Consider the following 6,884-nt stretch of genomic DNA (forward strand, 5'->3'; position numbering starts at 1 on the left):
AGGAACAGAGAAACCTAGGGGTATATGTGCACAAATCATTGAAGGTGGCAGGACAGGTTGAGAAAGTGATTAAAAAAGGAACGGGATCCTGTGCTTTATAAATGGAGGCATGGAGTACAAAATCAAGAAAGTTATGTTGAACCTATATAAAGCACTGGTTCGGCCACAGGTGGAGTATTGTGTCCAATTCTGGACACCGCATTTTAGGAAGGATGTGAAGGCCTTCGGGCCAATGCAGAAAATATTTACTAGAATGGTTCAAGGGATGAGGGACTTCAGTTACGTAGACCCGAGAAGCTGGGGTTGTTCTTCTTAGAACAGAGAAGGTTAAGAGGAGATTTGATAGAAATGTTCAAAATCATGAAGTGTTTAAGTAATGTAAATAAAGAGCGACTGTTCCCATTGGCGGAAGGGTCGAGAACCAGAGGACACAGATGTAAAGTGATTGGCAAAAGAATCAACGGCGAAATGAGTATTTTTTTCTTTTAACGCAACGAGTAATTATGATCTGGAATGTGCTGCCGGAAACGGTGGTTGAAGCAAATTCAATCGTGACTTTCAAAAAGGAATTGGTTAAATACTTGTCGGAAAAACATGCAGGGCCACGGGGAAAAAGGACTAACTGGATTGCTCCTGCAAAGACCCAGCACAGGATCGATGGGCCAAATGGCCTCCTTCTCTGCTGGAACCATTCTATAATTCTATGATTGGATGGATAGAAGAGGCCTGAAATGATGGGCGATCGGTTGTGGGTAGCAGGGAAATTTTACACTGGTTGTCTGGTAGTGTTACTGACGGCTCGTTGGTTTAGGATTGTGGTTATCCCTTTCCGCCTTTTACTGATTGATATGCGAGAGGTCCTGTGTTCAAATCCCAGGCGAGCCCTGCTGTGTTATCATTTTTTGTGGAAATTCACTGATGTGTTTCTCACATCTTGTCAGCGTTGCAGAAGGCGGGATTGATTTAATTCTCGAGCATGTTTGAGGTCCACAGGACAGAAGACAGAGGCTTTGTCGATGCAACAGACATGGAGAAAGAAATGTCTCACAGCGGTGACCAGATTGAAACTGAAGGTTAATTTAACCCAACTCAGGCGATCTCATGAGTGCAGATTGAAAATGCTCCTGAATTGGCCGGGAATCGAAACCCAGCCCCTCGCGTGGCAGACTAGAATTCTACCACTGAAACAGCAATGCGGTTGATGTGGTGGATATAGACTTTCGAAAGACGTTTGATAAAGTGCCATGTAATAGGCTTGTCAGAAAAATTGAAGCTCATGGAATAAAGGGAACAGTGGCAACATCGATACAAAATTGACTAAGTGACAGGAAACAGAGAGTAGTGGTGAACGATTGTTTTTGGACTGGAGGAAGGTACACTGGTGTTTCCCAGTGGTCGGTACTCGGACCACTGCCTTTCTTGATATATAGTAATGACTTGGACTTGGGTGTACATGGCATAATCTCAAAAATTGAAGATGACACTAAACTTGGAAGGGTAGTTAACAGTGAGGAGGACAGTGATGGACTTCAGGGGGACACAGAAAGGAAGGTTGCATGGGTGGACACGCGGCAGATGAAATTTAATACAAAGAAGTGCAAAGTGATACATTTTGTCAGGAAGAAACAGGAGAGGCAATGTAAACTAGAGGACACAATTTTAAAGGTGGCGCGGGAACAGAAAAACCTGGGGTTTTGTGAACACAAATCTTTGAAGGTGGCAGGAGAGGTTGAGAAAGCGGTTAAAAAAGCATACGGGATCCTGTGCTTTAAAAATAGAGGCATAGAGTACGAAAGCAAGGAAGTTGTGCTGAAACTTTATGAAACACTGGTTCAGCCACAACTGAAATATTTTGTCCAACACTGGACACCGCGCTTTAGGAAGGACGTGAAGGCCTTAGAGAGGATGCAGAAGAGATTTACGAGAATGGTGCCAGGGACGAGGGACATCAGTTACGTGGATAGACTGGAGAAGCTGGGGTTTTTCTCCTTGGAACAGAGAAGGTTGAGAGGATATTTGATAGAAGAATTCAAAATCATGAAGGGTCTACATGAAGTAAATAACGTGAAACTGTTCCCATTGGCGGAAGGGTCAAGAAACAGAGGACACAGATTTAGTTGATTGGCAAAAGAACCAATGGTGACATGGGAAACAATTTTTTTTACGCAACGAGTGTTTAGAATCTGGAATGAAAAGAATCTTCATCAGTTATTCTGGGAGTGGAAACATTTTCTCTGTGTCTAAAAATTTCATTATCTTAAAGATCTTTATCAGGTCACCCCACAGCCTTCTCTTTTCTCGGGAAAAGAGCCCCAGCCTGTTTAATATTTCCTGATAAATATATCCTCTCTGTTCTGGTATCATCCTTGTGAACGTTATTGCAACACCTCCATTGCCTCGATATCCTTTTTATAATATTGTGTATATTTTATAATTTTATGTATTATGTACAGACAAGGATGCACAAACAATTGTTCTTTCATTATTGGCCCGATTGTTCTTCTGTTTAGAGGAATATATTTCTCCTGAACTCTATTGGTCTCCATTTCAAATATTTACCTCTCCTGTTCTGTCTCTTTGCCTGTCAAAATTTATTACAGGTTATCTTCCCCAGTTCCATTCTCATCCCCTCAAAATGAGCTTTGTTCCAATCTATTATTTTGATCCTTGTTTTAAAACTGTCTTTCTCAATCTTTTACGGTGGAGGGATTGAGCGAGCGAGTGAGTGTGTGAGGGAGTGGATGAGTGTGTGAGTGAATTAGTGAGTGAGTCTGTAAGTGAGAGAGTGTGCAAGTGAGTGAGTCCGTGAATGAGAGTGAATGCATCAATGAGTGTGTGAGTGAATGAATGTGTGAGTTTGTGAATGAGTGACTATGTGAATGGGTGAGTGAGTGAATGAGTAAGTGAGTGATTGAGTGAGTGTGTGATAGAGGCAGGGAGGGCCTGCAGGATCGATTAAATGTCAAAAGGGAGACAGGCAGGCAAGAGAGGCATCGTTGCTGGATTTAGTAATGGGACATAAACCGGAACAGATAAGTGAATTAATCGGAAGGAAAGATGTCGGCACCAGCAATCATAACATAATAAGGATTAAAAGAATGATGGAGGAAGAGGGCTACAATTCTGTCATCAGCAATTTCTGCTTGCATTTGACGACCAAAGATGGCCTTTCAGCATTTTCCACTTTCATTTCCTGGAGAATTCACAATTTGGACACTCACAGCCTCTTATTGCATGGCCAGAATGTGAATTCTGCATTTTACACACTTTTCCATTCGGTAAGACCCACTTCTGTTCCGCAACCTATAACTGAATGTATTGACTTAACACATGTTACAGTCACTTCACACACTGTCTCCTCCTGTCCACACTTGCCCAATGCGTCCTAGATGATTATTTATTCTATTGATGTGATATTCTGTACTGTTACATATATGGCACTGAAAGCATGATCTTGTGAAAATGCACATTGAACCTCGTGTTTCTTGTGTTGACTGCATGATCCAAAGAGCTTGGGTCAGAGCACAGTGAGAGAGCATTTGATTGGAGCTGGAGAAGCCTCTGGTTGAAATTCAGGTGTCGGTTTGGTTGGTGCTTCTCGTTCGTGTTCCGTGGTGAGGAAGTGCTCACTGAAGCTTAGTGACAAGACTTTCCGTGTTGGATTGTGCACCGCATCTGTACACAGTCGTGTGACTCACTCCACTCATGAAACATTTCAGATTGACAGAGTTATTTTTCTCCAAGAATAACTGATGAAGCTTCTTTTCAGCATGGCGATATCACACACAAGGTACTGAGCTCCATTACCCTGTGTGTGCCAAACATCGTTATAGCTGTGGGGGTGTAGCTCAGTGGTAAAGCATTTAACTGTACATTAAGAGGATTTTGCTTCAAATCGAGGCGCCCCCTCCACCTTTTAAGTGTTTCCTGTTGGGAGTCACACTGTCAGTCCCCCTTCGTGCAGCTTCAGGATTGTCATTTATATTGAGTCGACAGTCGGCCATTTGGCTCAATTGTTCTATGCCAGCGTTCATGCTCCACACGAGCCTCTTCACTCCCTCGTTCATCTAACCCGATCCACATACCCTTCCATTCCATTCTCCCTCATGTGCTTATCTAGTTTCCACTTAAATGCATCCATGTTATCTGCCTCAACTATTCCGTGTTGTAGCGAGTTCCACATTCTTACAACTGTTTGAGTAAGGAAGTTTCTCTTGAATTCCTTATTGGATTTATTAGTGACTATCTGACATTGATAACCTCCAGTTTTGGACTCCCCACAAATGGAAACATTTTCTCTATTTTTACCCTGTCAAACCCTTTCATTATCTGAAAGACCTCTGTCAGGTCACCCACCGATCGTCTCTTTTCCAGAGAAAAGAGCCGCAGCTTATTTAAACTTTCCTGATAGATGTATGTTCTTAGTTTTGGTATCATCCTAGTAAATATTTTTTGCACCTTCTCCAATGCCTCTATATCCTTTGTATAATATGTAGAATAGATCGATACACAGTGTGGTCTTAACAAAGTTCCTTACAAGTTTAACGTAACTTCCCTAATTTTCAATCCTATCACTCAAGAAATGAACCCCAGTGCTTGGTTTGCCTTTTTAAGGCCATTTTAACCTCTGTTGCTGCTTTTATTAATTTGAGAATCTATATCCCCAGATCCCTTTACTCCGCCACTCCATTTAGACTCTTATTAACCAAGCAATATGTGGCCTCCTTATTCTTCCTACCACAATGCACCACCTCACCCTTATTTACATTGGAATTCAATTGCCAATTTCACGCCCATTCTACAAGATTATTAATGTCTTCTTGCAATTTAACTCATTCTTCCTTTGCATTAACTGCACTCCCCAGTATCGCAATGTCTGCAAATTTTGAAATTGTACTATTGATTTCCGAGTGGAAGAACAGTGGTCCCAGCACCGATCCCTGTGGAAGATCACTTCCCACTTTTTGCGAGTCTGAGTAACTACCTTTAACCCCTACTCTCTGTTTTCTGTTTTGTGGACAGCATGCTATGCATTCTGCTACCTGTCCCCTGACTCCACACGCCCTGATCTTAATCATGCGTCTACAATGTGTTAACATATTGAAGGCCGATTGTAAATCCAAATATATTACATCTACTGCTTTACTCTTGTCCACTCTTTCTGTTACTTGGTCAAATGATTCAATAAGTTTGGTCAAGCGTGACGTTCCCTTTTGATATCCGTGCTCGCTACACTTTATTATGATTCAGTTTTCTAGATATTTTTCTCTTTCATCTTTGAGTAATGATTCAATTATTTTTTTTCCCACCAACATTGAACTAACTGGTTGAACTAACTTGTTCGATCCCCCTTTTTGTTTTCAGAATAACATTACCTGTCCGCCAGTCCTCTGACACTATTCCCTTTTCTAGTCAATGTATTTATATTTGCAATATTGCCTCTGCTGTCTCTTCCCTAACTACTTTTGATATGTACTGATCCACTTTCTCCAGACTGGAGGTTTTATCTTCTCTAAGTTTGATTAGTTTATCAATTAACTCCCCCTTTCATTCTTAAATATCTTTACACCTTTTCTGATCTCTTCTTCTAATATCCTGCCCACCTTGTTAGTCTCCTCTGGTAAATACTGAGGCAAAGTAAGTATTCAATATTTCTGCCACTTCACTGTCATTATCTGTGAGTTTATCTTGTGTATCCCTTAGTGGCTCAATTAATTTGATAAGTACCCTTTTGTTATTGATGTGTCTGCAGAATAATTTATTATTTCTTTTTATATTCCTTGAGAATTAATTTCCTAGTTTCTCATTGCTTTCTGAATTGTTTTTTGACAACCTTCCTAACCTTTTGCCCCAGAGACTGACACCTCCCTGAAAGTGCGAAGGCTCCCCCAGAGTCTGACTCCTTCCCCAGAGTCTGACTCCTCCTCCAGAGCCTGACCGCTCCCCCAGAGCCTGACTCCACCCTCAGAGTCTGACTTCGCACCCAGAGACCGGACTCCGCCCCCAGAGACCTGACTCCCCCGCACAGTTTCTGACACCTCCCCAATGTCTCACTCCTCCTCCATAGTCTGACTCCTCCCCCAGAGCCTGACTCCGCCCCCAGAGTCTGACCCCTCCCCCAGACACTGTCTCCTCCCCCAGAGGCTGACTCCTCCTCCAGAGCCTGATTCCTCCACCAAAGCCGGACTCCTCCAGAATTTGACTCCTTCCACTGAGCCTGATTCCTCTGCTTGCCTCAGTTTCTTTGACTTTTATCAGGCACTGTACAGACACAGAATCTTACAATCATTAACTGGTTACAGCACAGAAGGAGGCCATTTGGTCCATCGAGCCGGTGCGAGCTCTTTGTAAGAGCAATCCAGTTAGTTCCATTCCCCCGCTCTTTCCTTGTAGTCTTGCAAATTTAAACCCTTCAAGTGTTGATCCAATTCCCTTTTTGAAAGCTGCAATTGAATCTACCTCCACCATCCTATCTGGCAGCACATTCCAGATAAGGAACACTTACTTTAAGATAATTAAAATGTTCCATATGGCGGACAGAGAGAGGAAATGTTTCTATCTTGCGGCGGAGGCCAGAACGAGAGATCATCGATATCAGATGGTCTCTGATGTGTTGAGAATGAGGAACTCGCCAGCACGAGGAGCAGTCGGAGCAAACAGGACAGATTGATCACAGGGGAAGATGGAGGAGCACTGGAGGGGAGGGCGATAGGGTGAGATGAAGTGGGGAGGGAGGAGGCTCGTGTGGAGCTTCAACAGTGGCATGGACCAAACGAGATGAGTGGCCTGTTTCCCTGCTGTCGACTCGACGTAAACATCAATCCTGCTGCTGCACGGAAAGCAGACTGAGTTTGTGGTTCCCAAGATAAGAACTTAAAAGGTAG

This window comes from Heptranchias perlo, chromosome 20 (assembly GCF_035084215.1).
Source record: "Heptranchias perlo isolate sHepPer1 chromosome 20, sHepPer1.hap1, whole genome shotgun sequence".
Lineage (NCBI taxonomy): Eukaryota > Metazoa > Chordata > Chondrichthyes > Hexanchiformes > Hexanchidae > Heptranchias > Heptranchias perlo.